General features: G+C 47.5%; 1 non-coding gene across 1 annotated transcript; it reads left to right on the top strand.

Moving 5' to 3' along the window:
- Positions 1 to 533: 533 nt before the first annotated feature.
- Positions 534 to 618, top strand: trnar-ucu. The gene is given in 2 exon segments: positions 534 to 570; positions 583 to 618. It is a non-coding gene; the product is annotated as a tRNA-Arg (tRNA).
- Positions 619 to 18,731: the final 18,113 nt, after the last annotated feature.

The following is an 18,731-nucleotide window of genomic DNA, read 5'->3' as shown; positions in this document are numbered from 1 at the left end:
GAACCCCCGTGGCCAAGAGGGAGAGGAGGGAGAAGCAGCGCCTCCACGCGGCTGAGAGCAGGTCATGGCGGGGAGAGGAGAGGAGGGAGGGAGGGAGGGAGGGGAGAGGGAGGGGGGAATGAGGGAGAACTGTTCGTGTTCTCCCTCAGACACACACACACACACACACAGTTGAAACGCCACACGCACTGCCCCCACCCCCCCGCGCCCCCCCCCCCCCCCCGCCCGAAGAGTTCGGTCTGTCAGGCAGGAGGTTAAACATGTCAGCGAGTGGGGTGGGTGGGTGGGGGGGGGGGAGAGAGAGAGAGGCCTTTCTTTTCCTTCCCTTCCTTCCCCCGACCGGGCCATTCGAGGCGGAACCGCACCGAACCGAACGCCTTTCACGTGTGCGAGCGGGCGGTGGGTGGGCGGGTGGAGGGGGTGTCAGAGCGCGACGGCGTCGGGAGGAGGAGGGAGGGAGGAGGAGGGCGGCGGCAAAGGCGGAGGCGCGCGCCAGCCTCTAGTGGAGTATTTCCAGCCTCGCTCCAACAGGTGGCTCCGTGGCGCAATGGATAGCGCATTGGACTTCTAGCGGTGGGAGTGATTCAAAGGTTCCGGGTTCGAGTCCCGGCGGAGTCGGTTCTTTTTTTTTTTTCGGGGGGGGGAGGGACTCTAATTTTTTTATATATTACAATAATAATAATAATAATAATTATATTAATATACACTGTGACAATTGCCGCGATTTCATTGATTGCAGGAACGTATCCACCGGCGGCGGCATACAATAATTATGTGCGTGTACGCGCGCGCGTGCGCGTTTATTATGTATTCTTATTTATTATTATTATTATTATTATATCGGTTTCACGTCGACAGTTTTTAACTTTTTCGACGCGTCGCGAGTCCGTTCCCGACGTGTCGCGCGCGGCACACGCGTCGCTGTCGCTCCCGGGAGGGCGTCCCGAGGCGCTGGGGGTCGGGCGGGGCCCGGGCGGGGCGGGCGGGGCGGGCGGGGGGGGGAGGGGGTACAGAGCCCGAGAGAGGAGCTGAAGGCACGGTCGAAGAGCGTGAATCAATCAATATATTGATCGATGCCCTCTTGACATATCCTTTGCGGTCCGGCCGGACCACCGGCCCCACCCGGCGGTGGTCAGAGCGCTCGGCCGACCGAGCGGGTGGATCGGCGGCCGCGGCCGCCTCCTGGGGTGTGGGGGGGGGGGGTGGGGGGCCACGGCCGGCGCTCCGCTCCGATCCGCTCCGCCCCGACGGTTGTTTTTTTTTAAATCGGGCGAATCCGGTGCGTTTCTCGGCCGAAGCACTGAGGGGAGCCCTGTTCCCACTTTGGGAGACTTGTCCCTCTCTCGCTCCTCTCTCTCGCTCGCTCGCGTCCGCGGGGCACAAACTCACTCCCAGGGTGGTGGGGGCGGTGTACTCGTGTGTGAATTACCGGCTCCGCGTTCCCCTTCAAAAATAATTCCTTCCTCCCCCCCCAAACCCCCCCCCCCAAAAAAATGACGACAAACCGGTCGGTTCGATCCACGAGCTGTTGGCGGGGACGCTGCGGTTGGCCGCCGCGTTTGGCCCGGGGGTGGGGGCGGGGGTGGGGGTGGGGGAAAAAAATGACACGCGGTCAAGTCCACCTAACGGGGCGGCATCTTCCCGCGAAGCGCTTCGAGACGTCCCGAAGACCCGCTAAGTCGCTCGAAGATGGTTATGGTGCAGCAGTCCCATGAAATGCCCACGAGGTGGCAGACAACCCCCAGCCATACCCCGCTCGGGGCTTTGTTTGATGCCAAGGGTGGGGGGACCCCTTGGTTGGGTTGGCGAAGCGCTGGGCACCGCCCGATGGGCCACATAACAGTGAGCTGCAGTCTCTGGCCGGAGCCTGGCCGTAACGGGTTCTGCCCGCGCCGCCGAGAAAAGGGCGCTGGAGGATTTCAAATGGAGTACGGCGGATGGATGCTTTGTTGTCCGACTTAACTCGCGAGGCGCTGTGTGACGCGAACCCAGCCTTACAAAGGGGGCGGCTTTTATGAGTGAACGATTCCCTGGAATGTTAACCAGTAGCGTGGTCCAACAGAGGAATGTCGTTTTCCGGCAACTTGATAAATCCTGAGGTTTAGCTCAGTTGGTAAAGGCACTGTCTGTCTACGCTCGCTCTCAGGCTGTGAAATCCAGGCCCACAGGAGCACAGGCTTGATCTCTGGCATGTGTTGAGTTGGCTAATGTTACAGAACCTTTGAGGCAAGGAAGGGGAACGAGTCAGCTGGGGTTCCTGCGAATGTGGACGTCAGGTGATGGGCAGGATTAAGTCTTGAGTCTTGTTTCTCATGGTTCCTGCCAACACTCGCCCTCCAGGAGTCCAGGGTAATACAAGGATAATCTGCAATTGGGTGGGTATCTGAAGGCAGCAGCTTACTGCAAGACTTTGTGGCTTAAGGAGAGGGTGGCTGGGAGAACAAACAGCGAAAGCAAGCATACATTTGGATTCCTTGAGATCTTTGTTGGCTAAGTCGTCCCTTTCTTCCTTTTGAGACGTCTTGAAGGCGTACCAGTGCGCCATGTCAAATGCAAGGGTTATTATCAATATTTTAATTATCATTTCTCGCTGTGAATAGCTTTAAGGTTTCACCTCTGCATCGCTCCGTCTGAAACATTGATTTTGTTTCGTCAGCCGGGGGTCTGACACGTGCAGAAAGCCATCACGGTGCTTGAGAGTATCCAAACCAAGTTGAGAGTTCCATGTATCCCACCTACGCATGGAAATTCCAGAGATAAATTGTTGGAATGAAATGTGCACTCTCTCTCTCTCTCTCTCTCCCCAGAGGGTCGCATCCTGCTTATCTAATTCCATAAAGTATTAGGCGCAGGTTGGCAAGATTAAGTAATCAAATTAAATTAAACGTTGAGCTGTTAAATAGAAAACACATTTGCCTTGTGGGAGTTTGCCAGACCCTTAATATAATAATAATAATCCTTGCAAAATGCTGCAAAGGCTGGAAAATCTGAAACCAAAACCAGAAGTCGCCGTCAATGTTTCGGGTCCACGACCCTTCGACAGAACGGTTCCGACGAAGGGTCGGGGACCCGAAACGTTGACTCACTTTCCTTTCTCCATAGACGCTGCCTGACCTGCAGAGTGTTACCAGCGACTTCTATTTTTGTTATAATAATCCTTGCATTTGACGCGGCGCCTTATCACGTCTCCGCGGCGTCTCAAAGCGCTTCCCAGAATATACTGCAAAGTGAGTGGACTGCATATTTTGTGGGCGATTATGTGGGTGGGACCCAGTTCGACGTGAGATACGGAACCGGCAGAGTACATTGTGAGTAGTTACCGAGTGATGGGATTGGGAATGAGACGCGAGGGAGGGGAGACGGCGGGTGATGTCACGGCTCGGCGACGCATCCCCCAAACAATTGGTGCAGTGTGCTCCGCCTCCAAACAGTGCCCCAGACTTGCCTCTGGAAACGGGCCCGTTTCATTATCTTAATAAGGTTCGTGTGACACGGCATCAGTGCGGTGACCTGGTTCCCATCCAAGACAGCCATGTTCCTGTGTGAAGCAGCACAATCGCTGCCAGTCAAGGGGACGTCTTTGGAGCATCGTGTCTCCGTCAGATTTTTCCCTCTCGGTCTCATTGTGTGTGACAGAATGAAGACTGCGGTTGAACCCCAAAAACAACAGCACAGCCTGAGCTGTCAAAACCAATCACCTTTATGGAGACCATTTGACTGTTTGTCAGGCCACATTAAGAAGGGTCACCGCCCATTGGTTTCCAACCCATAACGTATATTCATTTAACTTTGACATTGCGGTGCAAAGCAACAAGGGGCTGACGGGACTGAAGCAGCGACAGAAATTAGGATGAGACGTGGAAGGATCCAGTAGAAAGCACAGCCACTCTGAAATCTTTCGGTGGCGTCCTTTCATTTTTGCTTTTTTGTAGAGAGTATGTGGGACACCGCTATGGGCAATTGGCTGCTGCGTTTCGTCCACAAAATATACGGTCAATTCACTTTCCAGTATGTTTTGTGAAGCGCTTTGAGACGTTTCAAAGACGTGATAAGGCGCTCTATCCAATGCAAGGACTTTCTTTTTTTATTATTAGAGAGTGCAGTTCCAAACTCCAGGTCCATCTGCCTAGCGAATTAACGATTACAACCAAATTCTTCAGAACACATTTGTAACCAGTCTTTCACCAGTTTTACGACTTGGCTCCTATGTCGAATATAGAATTTCCTATTTTAAAAAAAAACATCCAGTTGCTGAGAATTCTTACTTCCTGAGTTAATATCCAGTCCGCGCAAATTGCAGTAAATTGCAAGTAAATTGCAGCCTTAAACTGTTTGCTGGTAAGATGCGAAATTTAGTAATAATTCTTAATAATTCTTGCATTTGATATCGCGCCTCACCACGTCTTTGAGACGTCTCAAAGAGTTTCACACGATACACTGTAAAAGTGAATTGATTGTATATTTTGTGGGCGAATCGCGGCAGCCAGTTGTGCACAGCGGTGTCCCACAAACAGCTGTGGATTGAGTGACCACATTTTCTTTGGAGGAATTATTGCCCCCGGAAAGCGATGCGTCAATTGATTAACAACTGGGTTCCTACTTATGCTAGGTTAAACAGAGGCGTGCGGAGTAAGGAAACTTGCCTAAGGTTTTGCCCCTTAAGATGATGAGTAGAGCCCCTTCAAAGGCTTGAAACTGCAGTGGGAATCAGCTTCTCGGGCTCTTTTGTCTTGAAATTGAAAATGCAGCAGATTTGTGTGAAAATGGCTCAATTCGGTCTTGATTTGGAAGCCAGTTAATTTTTTTTTCTTAAGCATTTTTTTTATGGATCTACCCAATCGTAAGGATTGTGGACTAAGCCTAGGTGGAATTTCAGGCCTTTGGGCATACAACAACAACTTGCATTTAACATAGCATAACATAAAGCACCCTTCACGTAGGGTAGGGTATTGAAGTGCTTAGTATATAGGGTGTGGAAAATTTGACTGGCTCACTGAGGCAGCTTCTCCAGGTTGCATTAAACCGCTGCAAACTCTACAGAAAATCTGTCGCACGATTGCGTTGCTGAGGTCTTATATTCATGATTTCTCTCTCTCCTGCAGGTTACCTGTCGTGCAAGGAGGCTCCCTGGAAACACGGGCTTGGATCTTGGTTAATTCAGGTAATCTAAGGTGAACAGAACCAGAGTAAAACCAGAGGACAGACACGGCCTGTGATTGAATGGGGGGGGGGGGGTAAATTCAGAACAAATCTGTAGAAATACTATTTCAGCGCGTGAATAGTAAACCTGTGAAACAGGCTCCCTGGGGAGATGGTTGAAGCAGGAAATGGTAATTCCTTCAAACACAGATTAGATAGGAACCAACGTTATGGGATACAGTAGTTATGGGTAGTTCGGAACATGTGTGCTTTCGACCACCAGGAAGGTGGAAGGCGAACTAGATGAACCTTGGCTTTTTTTTTTGTCTAGCATTTCTTATGACATGATCTCACGCCATGTGGAAGCTAATCTGTGCACTGGGAGCACAATAATAAATTGAGCATAAGCTTTGAAATAGCTGTCAGCGCCACCTTAGAGGCTGTCTTTCAGAGTTCAAGGAATGCACTTGTCCAGCCCACTCGGCTTGTCGCTCATGCTCAGTGGGTGTGAACAGTCATCGAGAGACACCGGTATTTTTAATCCTTTCTTAGAGCCACTGGAGTGAAGCACCTTGTTCTGCCCCATTCTGCCTGCCAGAGTTGACCCTGGCATTTAAATGTTAATTCAACCATGATTTCTGTCTTAAAAAAAAACTCAGAAATGTGACAGCCTCATGTGATATCATAACCTGGGATAATTGTCCATTGGTATAATTGGGGTCAAAGGCAGTCAATGTTATCTCTGGGCTGGGAGGGGAGGGGGGGTATGAGGGAGGGGGAAGTTGTGTTTTCACCCAGGATCATGGCACGTATCTCATTGCTCCTCCTTTGACCACTCCACCACCATCACCCAGATATTACACTCAATCCAATTAAATTGGAATTGTAGCCTGGTAGAGCTGACCTGAGAATAGGAGGTAGATTTAGTAATTCAGGATGTCTCATTCATGTGAAAAATATTGTCTGACTGTTGTTGATCAGTGTACCCTTGGGAGTGCTTTACCCAAGTGTACAACAACAACAACTTGCATAGAGTCTTGGGGCCCTTGACAGTGGCGGAGTCTGACTTCGAGCCAGGGGAAGAGGGAGGGGGAGGTGATCGTAAGCACGATCAAAAAGGATGGTCTTTAGGCGGGATTTGAAAGTAGGGAGGGAGGGGCCAAGGTGGAGGGATTGAGGCAGAGTTTCGGGGCGTAGTGGACAAAATCATGGCCACTGATGATGGAGCGGGCGAGGGACGAATAGGAGGCCGGAGGCAGAGGGTGGGCTAGTGGGGAGTGTGTACCCAGGTGTCGGAATGAAAAATATCTGTTGATAAGCAGAAGAAAATTCATCAGAAAAGCTCAGCTCATATATAAAAAAACTAGTTCCATCTTTCAGCAAAGGTGTGAGTTTCTGTCATAACTCACATCATCAATGAATTATCCTCCATTTGTACCATGGGTATAAATATACTGAGAGTGGGCAAAAACTAATGACTAGATAATGTAATGGTTGATAGGCCTGGGAGCAGCAGGCTATCACAAGTACCTGGGCCTCGGAATTGATTTCATATCAGTTATTGAATTCAGCGTCACTCAACATCTTTCCCCCTGCTCATTCACACTCCTTGTTAATTCAAGCGTGTTAATTGTAGCCCACAGCTTGACCTAGAGGTCAAGAGTTACAGGAGAGGACAGATAAAGCTCCACTTGTCAGGATTGGAGACACGAGGGCTGGTTTGTTGGGCAAGTCCCAGTCCTTCCAAGGCCTCTTGGAACTCTATCCGGCAATCCCTCCGCCTCAGCCCCTCTCTTGCCTCCTTCGGCCACCCTCCCACTCCCACTCCCCTCTGCCCTCCACCCACCTGACTCCAACTCCTAGCTCTGGTCCAAAACCACTGATTACCCAGCGCCTTGGGACGTCCTCCCGACGTGATGGGCACTATACAAGTCAAATATGTTCTTGTTGTTCTTGGATTCAAGCCTCATGCCAGGTCTTCAGTTCACCATCTAGACTGACGCTGCTGTGCGGTACTGGGGAAGCGATGACTGTGATAGGTGCCTTCCATGAGATGGGTAGTTAAACCGAGGTTCCTTCCTCCTCTAATGGTTTCAGTGGATAAAGATCCTGTGACATTATTTTGGAAAAGGGGCAGGGGCAAGATTCAATTTGCTCATTCATCTCATTGTTGCTTGTGGGAGGCTGCTGGTGCAGTATTACACAACAATATTCACCGCACTTCAAAGCCACTGATTGTGTGAAGCGCTTTGAGGAGTTTTGATGTGACGAGGCGCTACATCAATGCCAGGGATTATTATTGTTGTAAAGGACGGGGGCAGGAGAGAAGAGTGGAATTCATTTACAAAGGAAACTAAATTGAGAGAATAATATCAAAGTAGTGAGCCGTAGGTGGGAATTACCAACCTCTTTCACCTGTCTCATAATCCCTTCATGCCCTGGCACCTCCCTTCCTCTCCGACCTTCTTACCCACCCAACCCACAACCCGACTTTCTGCATGTCCCCCGTTCTACCATTGGTGGCTGTGCTTTCTGCTGCTACGCCCCGAAACCCTGGAACACTCTTCTATCCCTCCCTCCGCCTTGCCCCTCTTTCCCCATTTTCAGGTCACACCTGAAGACCTTCCGATTCGACTGTGCCTACGGTCACCTCCCTCTCCCCCTGGCTCAGAGCCGTGCTCCATCATTGTGAAGCACTCTGGGACGCTACCCTGTGTGAGGGGTGCTATGTAAATGCAAGTTGTTGTTGTTGGAGTTGCCGTTGAGCAAGTTGGAAAATTGCGAGTATCTCAATCAGCAAAGTGAGGATCTCAAACTCTGAGCACAGTGACTTTTAGGTTATCACAATTTATAACGTATGCAAGAAAATCATTTCTTCCTACACTAGTGCTTCTGCTGCTTCTGCTGTCAGTTGAACGCGGTTTTCCAACTGACCTGAAGTACAAGTTGTCACCGACACGTTGTAGTGGACACAATTGATCAGCCACAGTCCATTGGGACGACGTTCTCACATTTTGAAAATAACCAGAGCTCGGTGTCATTTGTGCTCTGGTTCTCTTCCTTCCCCACTTTCCCCTTTTCCCCTCTGTATCCTTTGTTTTTTTAATCTCCATTCCTTAGATTCCTCCTCGTGTTTAATCTCAGCGTGAGACAGGTAACAAGCCCTGCGAGTTTTAAAACAAAGCAGACTTGGATTGCGGCATTGATAAAGCCCCGCACTGGAAGCTGGCGGCTTCACAAGGTCACAGATGGACAATGGTTGTTGCTCTAAGGTGTAAACAATGGGACAGTGATGGTTCACAGAGGGATCCCACATGTAAATAATCAGCCATGACACCTCTGATTGTCAGAGCTGAAGGTTTATCCATAGTTTCATGGTAAAAGGCATAAACTATTACAGAAGCAAATGCCAGTCATTTTGATTTTGAGAACAAAGTCACATCCATGTTAGCTGTTCGCTCTTATTAATAAATAATAATCCTTGCATTTGATACAGCACCTTATTGCATCTTTGAGACGTCTCAAAGTACTTCACGGAATATACTGTAAAGTGAATTGACTTTATTTTGTGGGCGAAACGCGGGCAGCCAATTGCGCACAATAGTGTCCCACAAACAGTCGTGGATTGAGTGACCAAAATCATTATTATATATTTTTTGAAGGGATTAATATTCTTGCCGTCTTGCAGAGAATTGTCCTTTGTGGAGTCCTCTGAAATAAAGGAAATCTTCAGGCCTATGCTTGTGTCAAAACCAGGGAAGGTGGTTTGAACAGAATTGGGTGCACACTGGAGGGAGAATGGGACATCAGTTGCCAGCGTGTTTGAATCTCAACAACAACAACAAATTACATTTATATAGCCGTCTTTCACGTCACGAGGACGTCCCAAGGCGCTGGATAGGGATTTGGACCTCAACTGGTGGTTGGGATCAGGAGGGATGGATGACAAGAAGGGTTAGGGGAAGGAGGGTGACTGAAGGCACAGTTGGTCGAAGAGGAGGGTCTTGAGATGGGTCTTGAAGGAGGCAAGGGAGGAAGGGGAGAGGCGGAGGGACTGTGGGATGGAGTTTCAGAGAGTGGGGGAAATTCAGCAGCTTAACCGGGCATTAGACAGCTTCTGTTCCTTTGCCAGTCCTAATAGAGTACATGTGCCAGTCTGTGATTCAGGCCTCACAGGGGGTGTGAATGGGTCCCACAACCAAGACTGAAAACCACAGATTTTAAACCCCTTTGTGTCGAGATAAACCAAATTGAAATCTTGAATATATCCCCCCTGGTTCGAGAGGAAAAAAAAATCAGGCTTCAAATGACATTTATAAAGCACTTGAGCTGTCCTGTTGTTGCGGTTTACAATGTCACCTGAGATCTCTCGATTGTGTTGCAGTCTTGGCTCTCGCTCTGAGGTATTCATTCTTCTGGCTGTAATTAGAGCAACTTGTTTAGTTATAAATTCTATGCTATTCTATTCAGTTGGCAGGATGCTTTGAACTGCGATCTGGGATTAAGGCAATGATTTCGGCTGGATTCTGGGTGTGGATATTGTAATATAGGTGACTCTGGTGCCCAGTGGTAAAGAATCTGTTAGCAACTTCCAAGATAATAATAATCCTTGCATTTGATACAGCGCCTTATCACATCTTTGAGGCATTTCAAAGCACTTCACAGGATATACTGTAAAGTGAATTGACTGTATATTTTGTGGGCGAAATAGCGCCTTCGCAATTGATATCTTTTCATGTCGCGGAGATGTCTCAAAGCGCTTTACAAGTATATACCCTTTGGTACTCCGTCCCACAGTCGCTCCGCCTTGCCCCCTCCCTTGCTTCCTTCAAGGCAAGCCTCAAGACCCTCCTCTTCGAACGTGCCTTTGGTCACCCTCCTACCCCTAACCCTTCCTGCCATCTACCCCTCCTGATCCCAACCTCCCCAGCTCGGGTCCAAATCTCTGACGGTCCAGCGCCTTGGGACGGTCTCCCGGTGCGAAAAGCCCTGTGTAAATATAAGTTGTTGTTGTTATATAGTAATGTGTGTATTTGGTGGGAAAACACGGCAGCCAATTTGCATACAGCAGTGTCTCGCAAACAACCATGGAGTGAGTGACCGATTGTATTTGGGGGATTGTTCCTACCTCGATACGGTTATTTTGAATGTTATGTGGAAATCCCGATCTGGTTATGTCGTCTGTGTGCGATTCTTACATTATGAACTTTCCGAAACGTCACCTTTGGTCAAACTCTTCATTTAATTAAAAAAATTGACGGACTGTTTAGCATCGCATCTGATCAAATTCTTCCTGAATGCTCAACCTACCATCTTCCCATTACAGTACCCAGTGTTTTTTTTAACTAACTTCCAGTTCCCTAGCCTCTACCACTCTTCCTGATAACTAGCTCCAGCTGTTGGCCACCGTCTATGTAAAGAAATACTTCCTGCGGTTTATCACGTGAACTTGTGTGTGGAATCTCTTCAATGGAAATGAAGCACTCCGAGACGTTATTCCTACATGAAAGGCGTTATGATAAAAGCAAGTTGTTGCTTTTGTTCAGCCAGTTCCCAAGGCCAGATGTATTGCGTTAAAAATGTTCTCTTCTGGGAAGTCCTGTACTATTGTAGTCCATCTGATTCCCATTTGCTGCCAGTAGTTTCATGTCTCGTGTGTTGATGGGTGTCTTCTCTTTTACTCTACTCTCTCTAGTACAATGCGAGTTGCAGTATAGCTTGTGGACCCAGGCGACTGTAAGCAGAAAGCACTTGTACCCTGGCGAGTGTGACGTGAAGCGTGGTAGACAGCCTGCCCTTGGGGTCAAGAGCTGCTGGAGTGGTCAGATAAGCTACTCTATCTGTTGTCAGGGTACAAGTGCCAAAACAGCCCCCGCTTCAATCCTAGCCACATCCTGGATCACTGTGTGGGTAGCAGAGTACAGTATTTTGTTTAATTTCCTCCAGTGCTAGATGATGTATTGCTGTTACCATTTCCGGAGGAGAAGGCTGGGAATTCAGACTAAATGACTGGAATTCCTTTTTTGAAGTCATTTTCTTCTGCTCATGGAGGTGAAGGATGTGGGGAGTGGAATTCTATTGCCCTTTTCGTCAACTACTATAACCTTCAAACACTGAATCCTTACTCGTGCTAAACTCCCCATCGCACACGCTGAACTTCGCACCCCCATCAATCCAGTCTCCGCCAGGCTTCACTGGCTCTATCACAGAACGGATCGATTTCCAGATCCTCTCACCCGTCTACAAATCCCTTCGCACCCCGGCACCTGCCTACTTTTCTAACCGTCTTTCTCCCCACTCTGCTACCCGCTGCCTCCATTCGGCTGGCTCTGGCCTCCTGCTTGTCCCTCATCCCCTCCGCTCCACCAGTGGTGGCCGCGCTTTCAGCCACTTCGTCCTGAAGCTTTGGAAGTCTCTCCCCCAATCCCTCCTTCCCCTTCTCTTAGATCACAACTGAAGACCTTCCTCTTTGACTGTGCTTTCGGTCACCTTGCATTTGATATAGCGCCTTATCACGTCTTTGAGATGTCCCAAAGCAGCTCACAGAATATACTGTAAAGTGAATCGACTGCATATTTTGTAAACGAGAGGCAGCAGCGAATTGTTCACAGTAGTGTCCCACGAACAGTCATGGATTGAGTGACCCTAATTTTTTTTTAAGGGATTATTCTACCCAGATAAGCGATCCCTCTTTCGACGGCAAACAGGCATGAGGAGTCAGGAAACCTGCCTAAGGTTTCGCCCTGCCCACCCGGGAATCAAACCCAAGTCCTCTCGCTTGCGGGGCAAGTGCTCTAACCAATACGCTACAGGACTCCACTCCTGTTCTTTCAGTAAAGGAAAGCACATGGGACATGGGGAGTTACAGGAGCTGAACTCATTGTGACGGGGGACAAATGTGTCCAGAGACAGGAAAGCCCAGCTCTAACCAGTAAATCTATTCATCTGGAAGGGAACGCAGTAAATAGCCACAATACTGACCCAGACATCACTGTCCTCTCACACACACAATTCTGTGCTGGGAGTTAATGATGTCACGGGAAACTATTTTATGGGGTCAAGAAGATGCGATTCATCCCGCTGATGTTTCCAAATAAGGATTGGAAAGTTAAAATCTAATATGATTCTTTATGTTATTTCTGGCGTTGAAAATAATGCAAAAATATACAATCTCTACTAGAGTAGGATTTTGGTCATTCCTGTGTGCGATGTGTAATGAGATCAGCTAATGAGTACCACACACACATTTTGCCTGGAAGCCGCATTGAACAGCACATTCCTAGCGACACAAAGAAAGGCAGATGTGTAGTAGTGGGGGCAATGTTACTTTTCTGTCTCTCCTTCTTCCAACCTTTTAGTCATGTGTACTCTCTTCGGGTGGGGCAGGTTCATTCCGGTCAGAATTAAAGAATAAATCGGCGGTCGGGCCTTCAGCCTCTTTGCCCCCATCCTTTGGAAATCCATCCCACAGTCCCTTTGCCTCACTCCCTCCCTTCCCTCCTTCAAGGCCCGTCTCAAGACCCTCCTCTTCGACCACGTCTTCGGTCACCCTCCTACCCTTACTCTCTCTGCCCTCAACCCCTCCTGATCCCAATGCCCAGCTCGGGTCCAAATCCCTGACTGTCCAACGCCTTAGGACATCCTCTCGACGCGAAAGGCACTGTGTAAATGTCATTTGTTTTTGTTGTTACATTTGACACGGTACCTGTAATGTTGAAATGTCTCAACAAACCTCTAAACTGCGAATTGTTGTCAAGTGTCAAACATCACAGCCAATCGGCCAGAGCAAGATCCCTTAAACAACCACAAAGTGAAGGGTCAGTTTATCTGGAGGATCATTGGCCAAAATTGTTGAATCCCTTCTCTTTTCCAACAGTGGTCACGTGATTGTTTGACGTCCGCCTGAGCGGGTGGACCAGATAAAATGGGGGATGATGAGGGATGAAATCGGCCCATGAGCTGGATGTGGCCCACGGGCCGCCAGTTGGACCACCCTGGCCTAGTTTAAGAGCTCTTCAAGAATTTTCCCCAACCTAACCCAGGGAGACTGAGGCTGATGGTAGCACCTCTATAATAATAATAATAATTCTTGCATTTGATATAGTGTCTTATCACATCTTCGGGACGTCTCAAAGCATTTCACAGAATGTACTGTAACGTGAATTGACTGTAAATTTTATGGGCGAAACGCGGCAGCCAATTGCGCACCGCAGCGGTCCACCAATAGCCGTGGATTGAGTGACCAAATTACTCTTCATTTATTTCTTTTTCAAGGATTATTACCCCCAGAAAAGCGATCCGCCAATCAACTAACAACCAAATATTAATTATTCATATAACTATAATTGCATAGCTGATATTATTAAACGGATCCTACTAGGCTGTGGCTTTGCTTTGGGTCATGTGCAGCGCCTTGGGACGTCCTCCTGACGTGAAAGGCGCTTTATAAATGGAATCTTGTTGTTGTTGTTGTTTGCTGAGCCGGCGGAAGCTGTGACATGGACTGTACTTTTGGGTCGAAGTGAAAATGTATCCCTGGAACGCTGACTCTTCATAGTTTCCCGCAGTAGTATCTATTTTTGGAACATATAAGAAAAACATTAATTATATTTAATAAAAATACTGCACAGCTCGCCGTAGAACAGTCCGAAAACCACGATGAGATAGTCAGTTTCCCAGGCTGAGTTACACAAGGATGTTTTTCACTTTTTCTTTCGTTAACCCACAGCCTACAGTGTTGTTCCACAGCCAAAGGCAACTCGCAACCGAGTGGCTACTCTTTCTGTGTGACATGTCCCACAAACAGTCATGGATTGAGTTACCTAATTATCATTATTTATCTATGAAGGGACTATTACCCCTGGAAAAGCGATCCGCCAATTGATTAACCACTGGGGTTCCTATTTACTGTTAGGTAAACAGAAGCGTGTGTGTGGATTAAGAAAATTTCCCCGTTTCACCCCACCCGGGAATCAAGCCCAGGTCCTCTTGTTTGAGAGGTGAGTTAGCTATAGGAACTCACCAAAATGTTTCCGACCTTCGACCAAGTATGCCAGGAAAAGCCCCAGTCTTGGTTGGAAAAGCTGGGAGGTGAGGAGAGACACGTGAAAAGATTCTGAGAGAACATCATTGGATTAACATACTCCTCCCCGGTGATTGGAACGGCCCTGTAATTGCTCATTGCCTGCGGTGAGCTTGACTTGTATGTTGGTCTTAGGCCTGATTTGCTGTAATGTTTGCCCACTATTACTTCAACCCCCCAATTTGCACGCCATCAATTAATACCAACTCCACAAATAAACAGAGTCAAGAGCAATGACCTATGCTACAGTTCCCAGTCAGCCTTGGATCCTTTTCCTGAATAACAAGAATCTCAGGTTCTGAAACTCCGAGGTATGGAATGCTGTTCCAGGTCAGGGCTCGTCTCTCTGGGCTGGAGCTTCAGACAGACTGTGCTGTAATGTCACTTAGTCTCAGTTGACTAGGCGCAATAATCTATCCCAAATGAAAACCTGTGCAAAATTGTACCCCGTTGAATCATAAGTTATGGCTCCAAGCTCTGTATCCGAAGGGATTGGAAATATGTGCAGCTTAATGAACGACCTCAGTAGCTTTGTGTCGGAAGTTTATTTGTAAAGTTAAAATAGAATAAATGATAATAGTAGTCCTCGCGTTTGACATCACACCTTATCCCGTCTTCGAGACGTCTCAAAGCGCCTCACAGCATAGATTACAAAGCGGATTGACAGTATCTTGTGGGCGAAACGACCACAAGTTTGCTAAATGTTTTCAAAATAAGTTTTAAAGACAAGGATGAGCTGGGAAAGAATGGCTGACTCGAAGAATTTGGGTTGAATATGTATTCTGTAAAATTCCATGGATCTTAGTGTTCATTTTTAAACTCTTTGAGACGTCTGGAAGATGTAATGGGGCACTATATCAAATGCAATTATTATTATTATTAATAACCACTGGGACGAGAGAGGCTGGGTGGCTGTCTGCACCCTGAGCGATTTACATCCTCTTACAAACACCCTGGAAGCAGAGTGTGTCTGAGAGGAATTCCACAGGGACCAAATTCCAGCTAATCTTAGTCTGTAAAAACTGTAAAATGTCAGATCACATAGAGTTTTGCCCCAAAATACACAGTCAATCCACTTAATGATTTGCTCACTCAATCCACGACTGATTGTGAGGCACTGCTGTGCGCAACTGGCTGCGTGTTTTGCTCGCAAAAATGTACAGTCATTGCACTTTATTCTGTGAACCACTTTGAATGTCTCAACAACGTGATCAGGCGCTATAATAATAATAATTCTCGCATTTGATATAGCGGCTTATCACATTTTAGAGACGTCTCAAAGCGCTAAATGCGAGGATTATTATTAATTACGGAAATTTTGAAAATTGAGACTGAATTTGGAAGCTGGTTTTCAGGAGCAGAAACTCCTACCGTAGAGTAGTGCTAAACATCCCATCAAATACACATCTGCCAATGAAATTGCATGCGGCTCAGACTGAAAGGAAACTCAGAACTCGGAACAATTAGAGTTTTTTTTATGTAAAAACGAGTAATTCGTGTGGCCCGCACTAGGTTTTGAATGCAGCTCTCACAGGACAACAAAAAAAATACTGTTTTCAGTAAACAGCGTGCTGGTGGGAAATATGAACATGTCCTCTCAAAAGGGGAGAAACATTCTGTTCGATTCGGAGGGGCATGGGGGCGACATTCTTAACACTGTTTCCCAGCCCCTTGGTTTTGCCTTTGTTTTTGTGACCAACTCGAAACTGGTTGATAAGGGTCAGCCACTTCAAGCAACATATGTTAAGGACTGAAAGGGTTTTCTTTTGGGGTGGGGTGGTGGAGGGGTGGGGGGGAGCTGAAAAGCTCCAGACAGTGTGTTATAACCTGCTTACTGTGCAGGCGAGACAATAGGAGGAGAAACTCCACAGTCATGGCATCATAATTAGTCAACCAGAGCTGGCTTGGTGGAGTGAGCGTTTTATAATGACAGATTGTTATCAAGAGAATGCATTCTTATGTCTGGGCACAAGAGGGGAAATGGGACAACGCTCCCATTTTAAATTGGTTCAAAGTCGGGGAATTTGGGATCCAGTTGGGGGGGGTAAAAAAAAAACACTTGAATTTTGTCATTCCTGCTTTTTAATTTTCTCGAAAATGTTTCAATCTGGCAAAAATGGCCGTCTGGGCGTGGGACGCCGCTGTGCGCAATTGGACGCCACGTTTCGCACACAGAGTACTCAGTCACTCCACTTTGCGGTAGATTCTGTGCGACGAGGGCTTCGAGACGTCTCGAAGACGTGATAAGGCGCTAAGCCAGGACTCGCCAGGGAGCACAAATCTTGCCATTACGGTCAAAATGACACTGGGTGGGCAGCCCTGCTCTATTATTTTTACAGACAAATCGCACAAGCGCCGCTTATCGGTCAGTGGGACGAGGAGGAGGGGCAAGGGCCGACTGACGTCATCACTCAATTTGTATATTATTGCCACAGAAGGAGTAACGGTGTTTCATGGCGCGTTTGATGTGATAATTATCATGATGTGCCGTGAAATGTCTCAAATGACCAAACTTTGATACAGCGGGATCCTCTGCCTTTCCTCTCAACTGGTTACAGCACATCCAGTTCACTGGGTCTGAACCCAGAGTCCTGCGATGCTGCTAAAACTGGCTGTCCTCAACCCTGGTGAGTCAGGAGAAGGGGTTACGAAGCCCGAAGAAGAAGAAGAAGAATCCTTGCATTTGATATCGCGCCTTATCACGTCTTCGAGACGTCTCAAAGCGCTTCACAGAATACACTGCAAAGTGAATCGACTGTATATTTTGTGGTCTATTATTGAACACTTCATCATCTGCTCCCTGTGGTGTCTGTCACCAAGAGCAGGGATACTGCTCTCTCTCACCTGCGCTGGGCTCCCAAGCTCATCCATGTAGACGAGCAGAATGAAGATCGAATGGGCACCTCGTCGAAGGAAGGAAGAATCTGAGGTATAGCGTAATTCCCGTGACATTTTCAATTTACTCCCAGCGACACAGCGAGAGTGATATTAGAGGACACCTGCCCTGGAGTCCCAACAGTGAATTAGTGGAGGAAAAACATATTGGTGGCAAAAAAAATGGACGGTATATAACTTCAGTCATCCGATGCTCTGATGGATGAAACAACTGTCCTAAGATTCAGGCTGAGGTTCACTGCTGTGTATCCCGAAACTGTGTGTTTGCGACATACAAGGGGCCATTCACTGCAGTGCGTGGGGAAGATAAAAAGAACACATTGTGCCACAGCACAGGAAAATAGAAAACTTGTCATTTGACCTTGAAAAACTTATTTTATGTGTAATGTGAAACCCGAATCTTTAGAACTACCTGCAACGAAGCAGATACTTTAATACTTGGCAGCCCTTTCCTTGGTCTGCTTTTGGCAGCTTCTTTGTTCCCAAGACCTTCAGCTCCACCTCCTGTGGGTAAAATTATCCCTTTGTCACTCATCTATCTGCCTGACAGGTTCTTGGGTCAGGTACAGGAACAAAGCTTGGAGATAACCGGTTTCAGCCCTCTGGTGTCACTGTTGGCTGCCTATCTCACCAGTCAGTGTCTCTGCTTGTAACAATCGCTATTCATATATATTTTTCTTGCTAATAATAATCCTCGCCTTATCACGTCATTGAGACTTCTCAAAGAGCTAAACAGAATATATTGTCAAGTGAACTGACTTTATGGCTGAAACGCGGCAGTCAATTGCGCACAGCAGTGACCCACAAATAGTTATGGATTGAGTGACCACACATTTTTTTTAGGGATTATAACCCCAGAAAGCGATTCGCCAATCGACTAACAACGGGTTCCTACTTACTGCTAGGTAAACAGAGGCATGTGGAATAAGGAAAGTCGCCTAAGGTTTCGTTCTGCCTGGAAATCGAACCCGGGTCCTCTCGCTTGTGAGGCGAGCGCCGTAACCACTACACTACGGAGCTCCATACGCAAAAAAAACTATCAAAAGAATCTTGTTAAAATACCATCTGTGTTGCTTTGGTGGTCTCATGGGGTCACTAGGGAGCATAGTTGAGTCCTTGTGGTGCAGTGTGGGAGGATTGTATGAGATTGGGATCTCTATTGAAGATATTTGTTGGCCTGTATTGCCTGGAGGTTTAGTGAGGGCCAGGAGAGGGGGACAGTTTCCAAGCTCCTAAAATAATATGAGTTACTTTTTTAAATCTGGTTTTGTTTTTGCTGTTATGGGGGCTGGGGGTGCAGATTGCAATCGTTATTGCTCTCTCTCATTGAAAGCAACTGTATAATGAGAGAGAAAATGTGCGGTCTTCCTTCCTTCCAACTCACTATTTCATTATTTCGTTGTTCAAAGAAACTATACATTTTCAGCACAAAGGGTGGTCCATGTCATTGCTCCCTCTTTCTCTTAATTCCCTTCTTTCTGTTAATCACACTTGCCAGATACGCCAAGGCAACGACAACAACTACAAATTACATTTACACAGCGCCTTTCACGTCAGGAGGACGTCCCAAGGCGCTACCAGTCAGAGATTAAGCTGGTGGTTAGGATCAGGAGGG

The sequence above is a fragment of the Callorhinchus milii genome, unplaced genomic scaffold (genome assembly GCF_018977255.1).
Source record: "Callorhinchus milii isolate IMCB2004 unplaced genomic scaffold, IMCB_Cmil_1.0 Scaffold29, whole genome shotgun sequence".
In the NCBI taxonomy this organism is placed as follows: Eukaryota; Metazoa; Chordata; class Chondrichthyes; order Chimaeriformes; family Callorhinchidae; genus Callorhinchus; species Callorhinchus milii.
Note: the sequence above shows the minus strand (reverse complement) of the source record. Positions and strands in the feature narration are given on the sequence as shown.